The 19,403-nt window shown below is 46.0% G+C and overlaps 1 protein-coding gene across 1 annotated transcript in view; it reads right to left on the bottom strand.

The window, feature by feature from the left end:
* The window catches only part of IL18RAP (interleukin 18 receptor accessory protein), a 245,707-nt gene that overhangs the window by 6,216 nt on the left and 220,088 nt on the right, over positions 1–19,403 (bottom strand). The gene's annotated exons all lie outside the window — the stretch shown is intronic.

Genomic DNA, 19,403 nt, shown 5'->3' with positions numbered 1-19,403 from the left:
CGAATGCAAGGAACACTTTGAGTAGCATAGGTTTCCTTTTCTGTACGTTTGTTCTATAACATTGTGTTTGTGAAATCTCCAAGATGTAGAAAATTGGTATGTGCACTTTGTATTCAAAATGGGCAATTTTACAAGTGTCCTTTTTAAAAAAAAACCAAAAAAACATTTTTTGTTTTATCTGGTAACAGTCTGCGCTATCTACACCCTTCCTCTGAAAATGGTGGTGGATTTTTCAACACAGTTTGCAAAACTTTGTCAAGTCTAGGTAATTGATGCACAAGTTTAAAGGTGCAGATGTGTGTGTGTAATATGGTTTGCAAAGGTTTTAGCATGCACACAAAGTTTTAACTCTGTGTTCCCTCGATTTCTATGGTCTCTCTGTTAACATACAGCAAGAAATACCCACTGTAGTGTTGTCCTTTTTATGATTATTGTTTGTACTGTTGTGCTATTGTGTGTCAATTAGTGGTAGAAGGTATGTGGTATTATCCTTGCCTATTTGATGCACGTGGTGTGCTGATAGAATGTTTGAAGTGTGATATGTCAGTTCGAGAACATGTGAGTATGCAATGATTAGTGGAATCTGAAAGTGTTGGGGGCTTGGATGTCACTAATTGTGAGCCAAGGAGCGTGCAACAGTGTCTCTGCACTGATCCTACTACTTGGAATGAATGTTTGTGCAAATGTATCTGCAGTCACCGAAATGTGGGGCATATTATCAAGAAACAGCGTTAACATTATGGCCGCTTAAGGTGGCAGAAAACTGCCGCTAAAGTGTCAATAATGGACTTGATAATACGCCCTTGTGAATTCCAATAGAAGCCCATGTTCTGGTGCGAACATGGGCTTCTATGGGCATTCTCTACGGCGTATTATCAAGCCCATTATCGCCGCTTTAGCAACAGTTTTCTGCCGCTAAAGCGGCGATAATGTTAACACCGTGCTTGATAATATGCCCCTGTATTCCCACCTTCATTACCAAATCCACTGCCTATCAATGGGACCAGTTCACAAAGGTTTTGCTATGAGAATACTTTATTTACTCTTGGAAAAATTCTTCTTCATTCATAAATTCCAGGAATAAACTAGGAGTGTTCCTGGATTCACCAAACCTATTTCCAGAATTCAGGATTAGGAAAACAGTACAACAAGACTAAATCGCAGCAACATTCTTGTGACTTAGGGCCCCATCTGTCAGTTACAAACGAGTGCATACTTTTTACCTTTCTGCATTTTTATCTGGAGATTCATTCACTAATTTGCATGCTTAACCTGTAAGCTTTATGCATCGGATCCAATGTTTCACCACGGTCCTGAATTCAATTGCTTATTGGGTGAGGTCAGTTATGCTATGTTTATTGACTGTCCACAGTAAAACTTTTCCCTTTGTAAGAAAAATTCAAAAATGGTACTGACTGTATGCTGACACGTGTATACTGCACTTGGGTATAAAACGTTTTATAACATCATGATTATGATCCTCTCTGATAATCTTGTGTTTTCTTGCAATGTAAAATGAACGCGCTTCCTAACTTTACCACTAGAGGACGATCGTGGATCGATTAAGAAAATATGGAGACACGCCACTGTAAAATAGATCTATCACATTGCAGCTGAAAGAATAAACTAGTCAAAACTAAAGATATGGTAAATTAAATAAATCGAATAGATGCGCGATAGATATAAGTTGGCGGCAGAAAATTACGATTAATGCGAAAAAATGTTGCACAGCTTTAGGGGTATATTATCAAGCAGGGAGTTAAAAATTATCGCAGTTTTAGCGGCAGAAAACTGCCACTAAAGCGTCGATAATGGGCTTGATAATATGGCCTTGTGGATTCCAATAGAAACCCATGTTCTGGTGTGAACATGGGCTTCTATTGGAATTCTCCAGGGCATATTATCAAGCCCATTAAGGCCGCTTTAGCGGCAGTTTTCTGCTGCTAAAACGGCGATAATTTTAACGCCCTGCTTGATAATATGCCCCTTAGTTCTTTAAGTAGGATGGTTTTGATCAGCCGCTCGTGATGCACATCACGACATTGCCGCGCACTTACTGGCTTTCACAATGTGACACTCTTTATGACAATTGGGCGTAGGACAGCGCAGCAAGGCACCTTACTGCGCTGCCCTACGCCTCAGTGAGAGGACAGGGATGCACCGTATTTAAGCAATATAATGCATTCCCATCCTTTCTGCCTGTGGTGGCGCATTGTTGGCAGCCTAGTGCTAACGCAGACACCCTTGCACCATGATGCAAGGGTGCCTCACTTGCAGGCTGGATTGTTTTGAGTAGGAAGGGGGACCTTCCTGCACTAAAACAATCCTACGAGGCGTTTTCCTCTTTCTATGTGTGCTTCAAAATGCAGCACCCATGGAAAGAGGAAAACATGAGGAGAAATGAACACATTTCTTCTCATTACGCCTCACCTTGGAAGGCGTACAGTTTTGACGCTTCCCCAGGTTTACAATGTTTTTATAAATCTGGGGCAATATCAAATTCCATGGGTGTTGCATAGGAAAACCCATTGCAACTCCCATGGACCGCCTTCTTGGCACAGAGTAAGGCGATGCAGCGATTTGCGCAGGAACGCCTTACTTTTGATTTATGAACCCACTCAAAGCCACCAGGGTGGCTTTCATTGGCTTCATAAATATTTATGAAAGCGCTACGTTATGCATGTACCACTGCATGCAGCAAAAGTAATACAGGGCTCTCATGAATAAGCCCCTGTATGTTTAATTGCTGCTACTTTTAAAGTTGTAAACATTTTTTTCAAAATATCTCCAGTTGTGTCCAGTCTTAGTAGTAATAATGATAATATTAATAATAATATTGCATGTTTTATAAAGCGCATAGCTACTCCTGTGAGAGGTGTCCCAGTGATGAGCAGTCGGAAACAAGCTGAGAAGACAAACTGGAGAGGGGGGTCTAAAAAAGCCAAGTTTTGAGGTGTTTGCAAAATTGAGGCTCCGATGGGGATTACCTCAGCCGCAGCAGAAGGGAATTCCAGAATTTAAAAGCAAGATAGCAAAGAGGTCTTCCGCCAGTGCAAGCATTCTTGATTCTGGGCACTTGCAAAAGTAGTGCCTCAGAGGAGCTGAGTGGTACAAAAGCCATGCAAAGTACATGCATTTAGCCATGTCTGAACTGGGGTGGCAGAGTGGGCTAAAGAACGGTGATGGATCAAACCCAGATCTTTTGACTGGGTGTGAGTGTTTGATTGGTTCAAATGCTCCGTCCATCACCACCCCCTTTTGTACCTCAGAGGAGCCGAGGCACCTTCTAGGAGAGTATGGAGCGGAAAGAGAGTGTAGATACGTTGGCCCAGTCTTTCTATGGATCTGATAACAGTAGCAAAGGGCTTTCAAAGAACATCTCTTTTCTACCGGGAGCCAGTGTAGTTTCTGAAGTGCCCTACTCCTAGATACACGCTTGGGGAGTTTAACCTGCAGGCGTGCCGCCAAATTCTGTACTAGCTGGATTCTCTTGATCCTAGCCTGAGAGGCTCCCAGGTATTAGACATTACAATAGTCAAGAGCACAGTATTCTGGGCCGAGAATGGTAGAAGATGGATAAAATGTTAAAGAGATCTAATAATGGCACAACACTTGCCTGCTAAGGCTGTGATTTGTCTCTCAAAAGTGAGTTTATTGTCAAAACAAACACCCAAGTTTTTAACCTTGGGGTTCCGCTGAGGAAAGGGACCCAGGGATTCTGGCAACCTGAATGAGTACCATATTGAGTGCTGCTTGCCAAGGATCAGGACCTCCATCTAACCTATGTTTAACTTCGGGTAGTTAAGGTCCATCCAGTAGGATACCTCAGACAAGCAAGCTGGTCCTCAAAGCCGGGCCAGCAGCAGCTTAGTTATTGGACAAGGTGATGATCAACTGAGTGTCATCGGCGTAGGATATTATTTCAAAGCTATGTCTCACTCTGATGTCTGACAAGGGGTGGATGTACAAATTAAAAACAGTAGGGCTCAGCGAGGAGCCCCGTGGACCTCCCTGATGCAAAGGAACCACCTTGGAGCAGAAAGGCGTTTGGATGACCTGGAAAGTGCGGTTTTCCAGGAGAGATGCAAACACTTTAGGGCTTTATGGCCGACACCATATTTCCATATCTGCTCTACAAGACAGCCATGGGACACAGTGTCAAAAGCCGCACTTAGGTCCAGTGGCAGTAAAGCTGCAGTGTCCCCATTGTACATTGCCTAGGGCATGGACTCTGAGGCTAACAAAAGGGCTGAATCAGTGCTGTAACGAGGGAAGAAACCAGATTGTGCACTATGTAGAAAATCCCTTTACTCAATGAAATTGACACTTGCGGGTTGATATAATTTTCAGCTATTTTAGAAAAGAAGGGAAGGAGGGAGATTGGCCTATAATTCATTGGCTTAGCAGAATCAAGAGAGGGCCTTTCAGCAGAGAAACAACACAGGTATGTTTCCAGTTAAGAGGTGTCTGTGCTACCTCGAAGGAACTGTTAAGCAATACCTTGAATACAGGAAGAAGTTCCATAGTACCCCGTTCCAAGATCTTAGGGGTGGTTGGGTCAAAAAGAGAACCAACATGATAGAAGATATGCAACCCTTGAGCTCAGCGTCATCAATAGGCTTCAACTGGAGCCTCATCAGAAGGCTAAAACTAAGTGTCTCAGTAGTAAACATTTCTAGCTGCCTCTAGGAAGGAGGACTAAATGGTGGCGACTTTGTTTGAGTATATCAATGGAGTCCTAACGAAAGGCACAACCAACACAAAGGAAAACCAATGACATGTATGCAGGGGTATCGTCATTTAAAAGTATTTCTATCTAGTCATTTTTTAAAGGAAATTGTGAAATCCATCATCACTGTTCATAAAAATATTTTCTTAAGGTGGATGGGAGCTGGAGGAAATCTGTCTTTTCTACGTGGTCGCACCAGATCATTTGCCTTTTTCTGGATCCTATTTTTGGGAGACTTAGGGGTCTATTATGACCCGCCATTGCCCCGGGTAATGGGATCGCCCACTAAGGGAGCGGCGGTCCCGCATGGGTAATTAGGATGCACGCACCACTCAGTTGGGGGCCTGCAACGGGCCACCAACTGAGTAAACCACATGCCTTTCTGTGGTGGCAATGCCACCACGGAAAGGCTGATTCCCGCTGCCATCATAATATGGATGGAGGTGTCTAGCAGACACGGCCACCATATTCAACCCTTTTCCACCCGGTCTTTCCGTCAGCCGTGGTCCCCCCCGCCATCATAATATGGTGGGGGAAATGGGAGGCGGGCGAGGGATGCTCTCGGGTGGATCGCCACCACCATGCGGGCGGTGGCGATCCGCCCAACATCGTAATAGACACCTTAGTACTGTGCACTTTACCCCTGCTAAACAGAAGTAAAGTGCCTGCAATGCCTCTTTAAACATGAAGAAATTGACTTAAACCTGAATGGCGTAATTAACCTTCCAAGAAGGCCATTGCATATGGTAAAGAAAAAAGAAAAAAGTCCCTGACATGGAAAGTTAAATGCCACTTGTGGACTGCAGCACCTATTGTGCCATCCACTTAAGTGGCAATAAAAACATGACTTCAGGCCTGCACTGTGTAGCATAAAACAGCAGCTTGAATCCTGATGCACAGACCTTTCAAAATCACTCTTTTGGCAAGTAGGAAAACCTGATTTTATATATTAAACAGGACCCCACCTAAGCACAGCTTGTGCCCCACAAGGTAGGCTGCATAATATTTAGGATTAGCATATGAGTGACATTAGAAATTACATGTTTCCCCCAGAGACTAGGTCAAAGCGAAATTGTAACTGTCAGGCTGTAATTGACACATAGGAAAACTCAAAGTATCAATTATAAAGTTAATCCATAACCTTTGACCTGTACCAGCTACAGACTCCATTCAAAGACTTATTTTTTAATTTAATATAGCCTTATAGCCCGCCGTAGCGGGTTATACCGGCTATTAAAGGCCTGCTCCGGCGCCTTTAACAAGGGAGCGGGACTTTAATAGCTGGTATAGCCCAGCTACAAAGGGCTATAAGGCTATTAGAACATTCTGCCACTAGAGGGCAGAATGTTCTAAAAAATTAAACAAAGGCCTCTCGGAACCCGAGGGGATTGAAATCCCCTATGGCTCCTAGAGGCCTTTGTTTAAACAACATTGGAATGTTGCTCTGCGGACCTTTACCGGCCCGTAGAAGCACAGAGCACTCCATTGTCTGCAAGGGAGTGCTCCACATTCCAATGTTCTAATAAAAATTCCAATCTAATTGTAAAGTCTTTTTTTTTTTTTACATTTGTGGGAAATGTAAGTTTTACAAAGCTACCTTTATGCTGTCCGAAGCAGTTGGTTGCACAAAAGCTACCCCCAGAGCTGGTTTTGAGTGATCTGAGGAGAGGACTGCTCATTAGCCTGCCCCCACCTATGGGTGGTTACACAGGCTATTCACAATGGGCAAAGAGCTTCCATGCCTACATCTGGAGACTGAGGCGCGCTGTTGGATTGTTTGCTGTAAGACTAACCGGAACTACTGAAAATGTTTGGAGGGTTGCCCCAGGAACTTTTGCCCCATTGGTTAGTGACTACACGGAGTCACCCCCACATTACTAGCTGCTGTCAGGCATAAATAAGGCATCCCCAGTATTCATCCTCAGAACAATTTCTCAATACAGTAGAGGAATGGTCCTGCCGTCTATGACCTGAGAGAAGGCCAGAATGGCTCCTCCTCCTGTGTGGCTACAGAGTAACCCTGGGTGGTGAGCTCCGCTCCGCTCGCGGAGCTTTTGTGCTCCGCGTTACACGGAGCTTGTGGAGTTTTTTACCACGCTCGCGTTCATCAACGTCAAGTTTGCGACTTCGAGTGAGGAGAATCAACCTCCCAGTGAGATTTTTCCTCGTTTGCAATTGCCAACATCAAGATGGCGAGAGCGAGCATGGAAAATCAACCTCCCAGCAAGCTTTCTCAACGTGCGGGGGGTCAGGTTTCTCATTGCGAGTGGTCTCGTATGCTCATGACAGCTCGCGTTGAGAAACAGCCTGTTAACATTCGCAAAGCTGTCGCTCGAGTAAAAATCTACTCGAGCATCAGAAAAGGAAAGCAAGGACATCTTGCACTGTGCATGGTGCCGTTTGAGATGATTGCACAGTGTGGACAAGCATCCAGCATTGTGCAATCACCGTGAACGGCATTTTTCTATCGTACTCCGCCACTTGCAAAGCTCTGCGTAGTGCAGCAGTTTTTTTGCACTTCGCGGAGTACCGCATAGTGCAACTCCGCAAACTCCACCCAGGGTTACTACCGAGACATAAAAAACAGCAATATGCCTTTTCCTTAAAGTGAGCAGCTGACTAGTGGCAACTAGACTTGGACTGAACATTGCTTTGGCATCTGCCTGACACAATGAGAGCCTCAAAGGGCCTTCCTCTGAAGTCCAGGGGGCTGTAGACGTGTACTCCTGTGGTTGATGTGCACCACAGGAAAGTTAAAAAACTTTTTCTCCACAGCTTTGGAGCTTCTGGAATGCAGCAGTTCTATGGCATTGGATTGATTTTCTGCTTCATCCCAGTCAAGGCTCTCTGCCCTTCCAACCCCCCCCCCAAAAAAAAAACGAAGTCAAATTCTGAATTGAGACATAGAAAATGCTCAGATTGAAAACAACAAAGCTCAAGCATGACCAACCTGCTTCAAGTATCCTGCCTACAGTTAGATAACGGAGGCTACTATTTCAGTAGCAGTATGCTCATGGAGGATTCTTGATTCTTCTTATCAAACAATGACAAAGTCCTTTTCTGTGATGAGACTTGGAAGACATTTCAAAGCTTTTCTTGAAGAAAGTGATAAAGTCTGTTTCTGAAGTGGAAATGTGGAAAAAATTTGAACTTTTTTACTTCTATACTTTTTCATCTGGACCAATCCACCGATTGTATCCAATCAGGGTTATATCATGGCAGGTTCCAATCGCACCAAGGTCCTGGTCTACTGCTCCTCTAGATTATCATTTGCACTGTTAGACCTAACATCTTTGGTGTGATATTCCCCAAACCTTTTGCTTTCACCCCATGTGTTTTGCTGAATACATTTTTGTTGGCTTTAGGACTCTGTGGACTTTGCCACTGCTAACCAGTGCTTAAGTACGTGTGCTCTCTCATGCAAACATGGTGAAATTGGGGTATATTTTATTGGCATATTTAATTTACTTGTAAGTCCCTAGTAATTTGTCCTACATGTGCCCAGGGCCTGTAAATGAAATGCTATTAGTGGGCCTGTAGCACTCATTGTGCCACCCACCAAAGTAGCCTTTTACAATATGTCTAAGGCCACTGCAGTCTACAGTGCAGTTTTAAACTGTCATTTCCACCAGGCAAAATAAACTGTTTGCCATTCCTAAACCTTCAGCTTTAATAAATATAAGGTAGGACCTAATGGCTCATAGGCCAGGGTGCACTGTATAGAGATCTGGGATTAAATCCATTGTTATTTTGCACCCGATGTTAGACCAAGCCATATGCAAATCAGTCTTAACCTTGTTCCCCATGGAACAGTCCAGCCTGAACTGCCAGGCCGGGTCCTACCTGGACCGAAACATCCTGGGACCAGTTTCGGGGCATCACCCCACATGAGCCAGACTAGCTTGACATGGAGAGCACAGGACCCATGTCTGGGCATACCCGTTTCACTCTGGGTGACAAATGCAAAAAGAACAACTGATGAACAGAATGCTGATCAATGTCAAACGTTCAGCCCAATACAGAGATCTGGGTCTAAATCTATCATTTTTTTTACTCCCCATGCCATTCCAATTTAGAGACAGCCATACACAAATAAGTCTTAACCCTGTTCCCCAATGGGTACAGTCCAGCCTGAACTGCCAGGCCCTCCCTGGACCAGAAACAAGCATCCTGGGACTGGTTTCGGGATTTCACCCCATATCAGTCAGGCTAGCTTGACTCCTGTGGCATGGAGAGCACGGTACCCAAGTCTGGGCGTGCCCGTCACACTCGTGGTGACAGATGCAAAAAGAACAACCGATGGACAGAATGCTGATTAATGTCAAACATTCACCCCAGTACAGAGATCTGGGCCTAAATCCATTGATTTTTTGCTCCACATGCCATTCCAGTTTAGATCCAGCCGTACGCAAATAAGTCTTGACCCTAGCCCAAACTGCCAAACCAGGTCCTCCCTGTACTGGAAATAAGCATCCTGGGACCAGTTTCAGGGCATCACCCCTCATCAGCCAGGCTAGCTTGACTCCAGTGGCATAGAAAGCACATCTGGGCATACCCGTCCCACTCGGGGTGACAAATGCAAAAAGAACAATTGATGGACAGAATGCTGATCCATGTCAAATATTCACCCCAATACAGAGATCTGGGCCTAAATCCGTCATTTTATTGCTCCCAATGCCATTCCAGTTTAGACCCAGCCATTCACAAATCAGTATTGACCCTGTTCCCCATGGGAACAGTCCAGCCCGAACTGCTTGTCCAGGTCCTCCCAGGACCGGAAACAAGCATTCTGGGACCAGTTTCAAGATATCACCCCTCATCAGCCAGGCTAGCTTGACTCCAGTGGCATAGAGAGCACGGGACCCATGTCTGGGCATACCCGTCCCACTGAAAGTGACATATGCAAAAAGAGCATTTGCTGGACAGAATGGCAATTAATGTCAAACATTTACCCCAGTACAGAGATCTGGGTCTAAATCCATCATTATTTTTGCTCCCCATGCCCTTCCAGTTTAGACCCAGCCATATGCAAATCAGTCTTGACCCTGTTCCCCATGGGAACAGTCCAGCCCAACTGCCAGGCCAGGTCCTCCCTGTCCGGAAACAAGCATCCTGGGACCAGTGTCTGTGGATCACCCCTCATCAGCCAGGCTAGCTAGACTCCAGTGACATAGAGAGCACGGGACCCACGTCTGGGCATACCTGTCCCACTCAAGGTGACAAATGCAAAAAGAGCATTTGCTGGACTGAATGCTGATCAATTTCAAACATTCACCCCAGTACACAGTTCTGGGCCTAAATCCAATGTTGTTTTGCTCCCCATGTCATTCCAGTTTAGACCCAGCCATATGCAAATCAGTCTTGACCCTGTTCCCCATGGGAACAGTCAAGCCCAACTGCCAGGCCAGGTCCTCCCTGTCCGGAAACAAGCATCCTGGGACCAGTGTCTGTGCATCACCCCTCATCAGCCAGGCTAGCTAGACTCCAGTGGCATAGAGAGCACGGGACCCACGTCTGGGCATACCTGTCCCACTCAAGGTGACAAATGCAAAAAGAGCATTTGCTGGACTGAATGCTGATCAATTTCAAACATTCCCCCCAGTACACAGTTCTGGGCCTAAATCCAATGTTGTTTTTCTCCCCATGCCATTCCAGTTTAGACCCAGCCATATGCAAATCAGGCTTGACCCTGTTCCCCATGGGAGGAGTCCAGCCTGAACTGCTAGGCCATGTCCTCCCTGGACCTGAAACAAGCATCCTGGGGCTGGTTTCAGGGCATTTCTTTGCTCTAACCTGGCAGGGTATGCCCAGATGAAGGTCCCTTGCTCACTTTGCCACTGGATTCAAGCTAGCCTGGCTGATGAGGGGTGACACCCGAAAACCAGTCCCAGGAAGCTTGTTTCCGGTTCAGGGAAGACCTGGCTTGGCAGTTCCGTCTGGACTGTTCCCAGAAGGAATGAGGTCAAGACTGATTTGCATATGACTGGGTCCTAACTGGGGTGGAGAAGTGAGGTAAAAAACGATGATGGATTCAACCCAGATCTGTGACTTGGGATGAGCGTCTGAAGTTTCAGTGCTCCGTCCATCATCTCCTTGTGTTTACCTTTAGAAAGTTGGCATTTTCTTGTCCTAACTATGTGCATTCTGCCAGTGTTCTGAGTCACATGACTGTGAGTGGCACTGCCGAGGTTGTTTGTGTAATGCTTCCAGACAGGGACACAAAGGGGACTTAGGTGTGGACAGAAGTTACTCTATTTTTCAAAATGGGTTTGGGATTTTTCTTGTGTTGATTTTCACTTTATTACTTTTTGTGTGCTGCATAAATATTTTACACATTGCCTCTAAGTTGAGCCTGACTTCTGTGCACCAAGCTAACACGGGGTTAGGCACATCTTAATTTAGTGACTTTTTGTGGTTCATCCTGACAAGGATTGTGGTTGTTGCCTAAATTGGGCTTCCACCACTCTCAACCAATGACCTAATTTCTTAAAGATGTTCTGTGATTTCTGGAGATATTTCTACTTCAAACTTTAAAAAATCATTTTTAAGGTTTCTCTTATTTGATTCTTGTTGTTTTGGTGTTATTTTGTTAATGATCTTTTACTGAGTCAGTGGAGCAAGACCACTGACTCATTGTCAGTGAAATTGCTCTCCCTCCCTCGCAGCTCCACCATTAAGTGAGGCCTTCCCCCAAGCCCCTGCACACTTAAGTATTGGTGTTCGAAGCCTTCCTCCACCAGCAGGTTTTACATGCGCCTCATCCCTGGTGGTCCAGTGGACCTCTGTCTCCTTTCTCTCGCTCCGCTTTTTCTCTCCTTTTTCACTTGTTTTTTCCCTCATTTCTATCGCTCCCTTTCTCTCACCTTCTGTGTCTCTCCTCCTTTTTAACTTGTTTTTCTTCTCATTTTATGCTCCCCCTTCACTCTCCTTCTGTGTCTTTCCTCCATTTTTCAGTCGTTTTTCACCCTCTTCTCAATCTCCCCCTTTCACTCTCCTCTGTGTCCTCTGTGTCTTTCTTCCACTCTGCGTGCACTTTTGCTGCCTTATTTGCACTTTCCCCTCTCTTTTTGACTTTTTCCTTTGCCTTTTTTCGCCTGTATTTTCCCTGCCGCTATTGCCTTTGCGTCCCCTCCCCCCAGCAGGACCAGCCTGACCGTCCCAATCCAGCTCGCCTACCCGCTCCCGCCTCCCAGCTGTCCAGCCCTCCCCGATCCCTATTTAATTGCAGCCGCTGCAGGGGACAGGCAAGCAAGACAACTGATTCACTGTCAGCGAAATTGCTCTCCCTCCCTCGCAGCTCCGCCATTAAGTGAAGCCTTACCCCAAGCCCCTGCACACTTGAGTGTTCTTGGCCCTCCTTCACCCGCAGGTTTTACCTGCGCCTCATCCCTGGTGGTTCAGTGGACCTCTGTCTCCTTTCTCTCGCTCCACTTTTTCACTCATTTTGTCCCTCATTTCTATCCCCCTTTCACTTTCCTTCTGTGTCTCTCCTCCCTTTTCACTCTTTTTCCCCATTATTTCAGGCTCCCCCTTCAGTTTCCTTCTATGTCTCTCCTCTGTTTTTCATTTGTTTTTCACCCTCATCTCAATCTCCCCCTTTCACTCTCCTCTGTGTCCTCTGTGTCTTTCCTATGCGTGCACTTTTGGTGCATTATTTGCACTTTCCCCTCTTTTTTGACTCTTTCCTGTGCCTTTTGCTGCCCGTTTTTTCCCAGGGGCTGCTGCCCCTGTGGCCACTCCCCCCCAGCACGACCAGCGTGACTGGCCCAATCCAGCTCCCCTCCTCGCCTCCCAGCTGTCCAGCCCTCCGCGACCCCTTAATGGCGGCTGCGCAGTGGACGCGCGCAACGGGTGCGCCAAAGGCAAGCCTGCCGCGACCAGCACCAGGAACCCTGGATCTCTGCACCGCCAACGCTACGACCCAACGGCACTTCAGGCACTCAACACAGGCGGCAACAACAAATGCAAGCTAGCATCACCGGCCAACACCCACGGACCCTTTAGCTGTCACCGCTACCGGCACATCTGCAGCATTGCCAAGACCGCGGACCCAGCACAATTCGCCCGCAAGAACACAACCAAACCGAAGACCCTGCAATGCATCCTCCTCAACGTCCGATCCCCCCACAAACACGCCACCAAAATCTGGGACTTCCTCGACAGCACCACCCCGGACGTAGCATTCTTCATCGAAAACTGGACCAACACCAGCTCTGGACCTGACATCGCCATCACCATTCTCCAAGGATACAAGCTCTCCAGGAAAGACGGCCCCACCCGCCCAGGAGGAAGAAACGCCATCGTCCACAAATCCACCGTCCACCTGAGCATACTCCCCGACAAGCCCACCGACCTGATGGAACACCTTCACTTCAAGATACTGGCCAGCCCCACCTCCACCCTCCAAGGAACACTCATCTACCGACCCCCTGGACCCCATGGACTTTTCGCTAACTCCATCACGGACATTATCTCCCCGCATGCCATCACGTCCACCCACTACACGTTACTAGGAGACCTCACCTTCCACCTTGAGAACCAACTGGACCCCAGCATCACATCCCTCCTGGACAACCTCCACAACATTGGACTCCGCCAACGGAACCCACAAACTCAGCAGGACACACCCTCGACCCCCTCTTCACAACAGGAAACCTTATCACCTTCCGCCACACCACCGATCTCCCATGGACTGACCATCGATGCGTCCACTTCACCTTCAGAACACCCACCATCCACAGACACCAGCACCTGCTCCAACAAAGAAACTGGACCAGAATTATTGATGACCAGCTTACCTCATCACTCAGCAACTCCACCCCAACCATAGTGGAAAATGACGACCCCAACAACGCAGCCCGCACCCTGCACAGATGGATCTTAGACAGCGCCAACACCATAGCCCCCCTCAAGAAAAACAACACCCACACCAAGAAAGCTAGATGGTTTACCACAGAATTTCGAGAGTACAGACGCACTTGCGGCTGCTTCAAAAAGGCTTGGAGGAACACAAAATCCACAGAAGCAAACAACAACTTCAGAGCCGGCACCACCACCCACCACCAACTTATCAGAAAATGAGGAAAAAAGCGATTGAAGACAGAGTCTCCACTCATGTACACAACAACAAAGAGCTCTTCAACATCATCATCAATTCCTCCAATCGGCATGTGGCTGAATTATTTCCCATGAGCCTGCAGAAATACAAGCAAGATATGGTGCACACTGGTGCCATTTTCTAACACGGGCGGTCGCGGTCTGAGGGCTGCTTCTCAAGTAGATTTGCTGCAGCTTGAATAGATTTTCTACTTGAGCGGCATCAGAACTTTCTCAAATGTTCACACACTCTTTCGTACCACATGGTTCTGTTCATGCTAATTTTTCAGCGCTGTTCGCTCTACTGGGCTATTGTGGTGGTGTTGGCCTTTGCAGGTGATCACAGTTTTTAATGTATTTTTTAAAGTGTGTTTTTTGTATTGTTAAAAAATGAGGGTATTGATAGGATTTATACCCAGTGCCTACTACATTAATTTCTTGTGGGTTTGAGATCAGGGCCTGTTAGAGCCTGTGTTGGCCCATTTGTGGCCATCTTAGTGTCCCTCGTTGATACATTAAGCAGGCGGAAGTGTGCTAGTAGCTGATGCTCCCTCACGTAGTATGTGCCTGCCACCAAGATTTAAATGCGGCGATGCACAGACGCACCACTAGCAAGCTGAAGGCAAGCCTAAAGCAAGCCCATCTGCGCCTGTCCACGCCCGAATGGGTCCAGGGGTGCTGTCAGTTTGGTTTGACTAAAGTTCAGCACAGGTTTAGCTACATGAAGCAGGCCCTTTTGAATGTTGAGTATAAGGTGAAGTGTTTGGTAGGGGAAATGTTAGATCATGGGATGGTGGGACGATGGCATTGCACTTCTGTTATACCTCCTGGAATCTCTGGGAAGAGCACACAGGGGAGGGACTTCAAGGACAGCGGAGCCTTTATGCTGTGCATTAGAGAATTCCCTCTCCCTTACAAAACACAGCTTGGATATTAGTGAGATGATAGGTACTGCACACATAGAATGTCTGTTCACCACTGAGACTTGGGCCAAGGAGGACTCTGGCCTGGACTTTGCTGTTGCCTCACCACTAGATATGTAGTGGTGAGTCTGGAAATAAGAGCATGGAGGGTGGGAGACCTTGCCATTATCTGTATGGAGCTGCATGATAGACCGCTATTAATGGCTGCGAGGAGGGACATTTCAAAATTAAAACTAAGCAGGCAGTGATTTTGGCAGGACTGTTGACCTACAGTCTGCCTAGTCCCTAAAAGCAAATTATGTCAAATTGGCACCAAGTACTGGAGCCCTTTATCTCTTGTGATAACCTCGCCATTCTAGGAGATTTTAACTTGCGCTTGGAGGATGAGAGTGACTGGGGCACCAGGGTTTTCACGGGTCTCATGCTTAGTTTTGGCTTGAGTCAATGGGCTAATATCCTGATTCGCAAAGCCAGACCCCCATTAGATGGGATTTTTTTGAATCAAGAAATCCTTACGATAGGCGACTGCTTGCCGTTAAGTTGGTCAGACCACAGTTTCATATTGTTTAAGGTACACAAGTCACGGGTGGTGGAAAGCATGCAGAGTTCCGCCAAGAGCAGCAGAAACTGGTATAAAATTGTGGCTGATTAGTTTGCAGATGCCCTCGAAAAATGTAATGAGAAGGAACTCATCAGCTCAGGCTTATTGCCAGAGACTTTCAATAAATGGATCAGGTCGTCGCCCGATCTCTTTGTTGCTCGCTCCAGTCAAGATCCTAGAGAAGAATATTAACCAGGAATTAGCTCAGCATCTCTTAGATCAAGAACTCCTGGACCCTTCTCAAAATGGGTTCTAGAGGAATCACAGCACCAAATTGGCACTTTAAGTAACTGCTGATTCCAATCGCATGGCAAGCAAACAAGGGAGGTGCAGCTATCCTGGTGTTGCTGGACCTGTCCACAGCCTTTGACACCATAATTCCATCTCTGTTGGTGCAAAGACTGTGGCAGTCCGGGATAAAGGATGTGGGTCTTAAATTACTAGTGTCCTTCCTGAGGGCTAGGAAGCAGATGATTAGCTGTGGGGATTTTAGAGTGGAACCTTTTCAGCTCCCCTGAGGGGTCCCTTAGGGGTTCTCCATAAGCCCTACCTTATTTAATTTGTATGTTACCCCTCTGGCGAAACTGGTGCGCTCCTTTGGATTCTAGGTGTCATCCTAAGCGTATGACACCCAGATCATTGTTTCCATCTCCGGATGACTGAGAAGAAGTGACTGACAAGTTTAGGGCTTGTATGTTGCAGATCAGCAGGTGGATGAGGGAGAACTGGCTCAAAACGAACAGGGAGAAAACTGAGATTGCGACGTTCGGAATGATAGCTCTATTTGGACCATCCACTGGTGGCCAGAAATGTGTGGTACTCTACCCATTCCATTTGCTGCAGCCAATAACCTGGGTGCGATTTTTGACAATATCTTGACCTTTGACACCCAGATTAATCGAACAACGAGCTCCTGTTTGTGGATTATTAAGATTTTGAACAAAAATACTGCCTTTTCTCCCGAAAGAGCTTAGGGTATCAGTGGTCATTGCGCTTATCACTTCTTGCCTAGATGACCTAAATGCTCTTTATCTAAATACCAGCATGTGTTCACTCAACAAACTCCAAATCACTCAAAACGCAGCTGCACATTTGGTCCTGGGATTACCCAAACTCTCCACTGTCAGGGAAGGATTAAGATCCCTTCACTGGTTGCCAATAAAGAAGCAGGTATATGTTAAAGTGTTTTGCCTGGCTCATAAAGCTTTCCATTCTCAGGGGTTGTTTTATCTCAGGATGACCTTTAGCACCTTAACGGCGGCTGCAATTTTGCGGAAGTGCGGCACTTCCGCAAAACGGGCGGGGCTGCGTCCACCATTGGCCGACGGCAGCACTGGGGAGGGAGTGCTGCCAGCACGGAACGGGTTAATTGGTATGTCCAAGTGAGGCCTCTGAGATCAGCAGGATGGCGTAAGGTGGTAGTTCCTAGTTGCAAGAAAGCCAGGTGGGGGAGCAGGCTTTCACAGTGGTGGCTGCAAGGCTGTGTTACTCCATCCTGGAGAATATCAGGAATTTAGATTTGCAACTAATTTTTCGTAAGCAAGCATGGTTATTTGCAAACCAGCCCTCCATCTTATTGTGGGACACTTAAGGTTTCTCTGCTTGGGGTCCTCAATTCTCACACAGTCTTCTCCGTTTTTAGCACTTTGACGCTGTTGGTTTAGTGCACTCTAGAAATGCTACAATTACAATTACTGACGTTAAATTGCAGCGCAAGCAGAGCAACATGCATATTTCTGCCTGTTGGCAGAACTCTGCAGAATCTGGTGGAGTTGTTATGTAACTCTGCAGAATTCTGCATAGTGAAGCTCAGTGAGCTGTCCACCCCTAATAATAATCCACTTTCTTATTACAAAATCCCAAATGTGTTAGTTTAGCAGGCCACTTTGTAGACCAGCTTAGAATGCCTGCTCGCCTACTAGTATTGTTGACCTGGCTTGACTTCACCTTTCTCTCCCATCCATGCCCAGCAAGACAAAACATCTTTACAGCTACACATTCCTTGCTGTCTTCCATGGCACCTATCAGTGTACCTTAGGAAGATGCAGGATAGCCACCAGAATATGATGCTTGATGAAATATTGATTACTGATAATGGTGGATTGGGTGCAGCATATTATCAGACAGGAAATGCAGACAAGTAAGCTGCACCCTTCCACAGGCATGGGTCAGAGAAAGCAGGTGGGACAGCTTTTACTAGGCATTGTAAAGTTGAAGGAAAATTGAGAAACTCTGCCTACTACCTGTAGCTCAGAATTTCCTGATTTTCTAAAAATATGCATGAATAGTTAAACATGTACACACCCTTGTGACCTTTCATTGTATAAACTTTGGTTTGTGTACTGTTTATCCCATTACTTCTCTTTCCACAGAGCAATGAAGCCTAAAAGGCATAACTGAGAGAATTAAAAACAGAAACACTCACAAAGATGTAAGATATTATTCAAATCCCTTCCCAATGAACTAGCCTTAAAACTACCTAATGTAAATACAGTTGTGATGGGTTTTCACTGAATTGTGTGAGATATTTTTACTTCAATGTGTAACACTGGGAATACAATGAGTGTTTTGTCCTAATCAATGCACTCTGTCTTGTCTTTGGTGTCTGTGTCTATGGTGTCCATGGTGCAATGTGGTGTCTTCGAGGGTAGTGGATTCCACAATTTAGTTGGAAAATCTCAGAAGGGCTAAGACTGAACTGGTATCAACATGGTCCTTGTGGGTGCTATCACATGTAGATTGCTTCAATAAACAAACTTAAATTTACTTATTTGCTTGAACGCTGCTCATTTTAACACTAGGTTGTTTTAAATAATCTTTATTTGTTATCATTTTCAAAAATAACAACAACATTACAAGGGTATTTCATCATGTGTTCCATACAAGGTAATATTGAAGCATTGCACAGCAAATCATAACAGTTAGTGGTATGATAATCATCACATCAACAGTGGAGCAATCAGGCACATATATATGTTGCAGTCCATATAATCAGACATGGCAGAGACGGGTATACGCAACTTAAACATAACATAGTGGCATCTGAGGCGTTTCACATGACTAGAGATCCAGCGTTATAACAAATGTAGGATTCGGATTATTGAGCACTAAGCAATGCACCAGCAGGATTATTTATGGTAGACATTTTACAGCATTGAAATATTTATTCCACCATCTCCCCATCCTCAATGCCGCACGTATCATTACACACAGAGTCCCCATCGCCTGTATCTTGGGAGATCAGATATACGGTCAGCGGTCCCCAAATGTCTTTCTGTCTGCAGGAAGGCTGCTGTAATTCGGCATAAAGCGCAGTCTGCGCCTGACAGTATATGACATCATTAAGCCAGTTCTTGAATTTCGGGGCTCTGCCCCGTCCCCAATGACATGCCACTCTTCTTTTCGCCAGTAAAATAGCTATATCCAGGAACTTCCTACATGTTTTGGGTACAGACATTGTACATCCCAATAAAAGCAACAGAGGATCATCATTCATACTTACTCCCACCATAACTTCCAAGGTCTCTAGCCCCTGTTGCCAGTACTCCCTGACACCAGGACATGCCCATGCCAAGTGCATAAAACCGGCATGTTCGGCATGACATCGCTCACATCTATCATTATCTGCTAATCGAAATTTAAATTTTTTAACTGGTGTGTAATATAGTCTTTGGAGATATCTATAATGAATAATCTTGAGCCTGCAACTAGCAGAAATCCTAGCAGTAATGTTACAACAATAGACCCACTGCACATCAGTGATCTCAGTATCCAGGTCCTCTTCCCAGTGACGTCTAGCGGACCCTTCAATGCCCCGTCGATGTTCCTTAATCTGACTGTAGATGCCCGATACTAGGTGTGAGCCATCTTGTGAGCCTAGCATGAAGTGTAGCGGAGCCAAGACATCAGGCTCCTGCGGGAAGTCTGGTAGTATCTCCTTCATCCCCTGCCATAGTCTTATGTAATAAAAGGTGTCAAGAGGAGTAGGACCATGATTCCGGAAGAACTGATCCAATGTATGAAATTGGCCCTCAGTAAAGAGGTCACCCCATGT

Source organism: Lissotriton helveticus, chromosome 8, assembly GCF_964261635.1.
Source record: "Lissotriton helveticus chromosome 8, aLisHel1.1, whole genome shotgun sequence".
In the NCBI taxonomy this organism is placed as follows: domain Eukaryota; kingdom Metazoa; phylum Chordata; class Amphibia; order Caudata; family Salamandridae; genus Lissotriton; species Lissotriton helveticus.
Note: the sequence above shows the minus strand (reverse complement) of the source record. Positions and strands in the feature narration are given on the sequence as shown.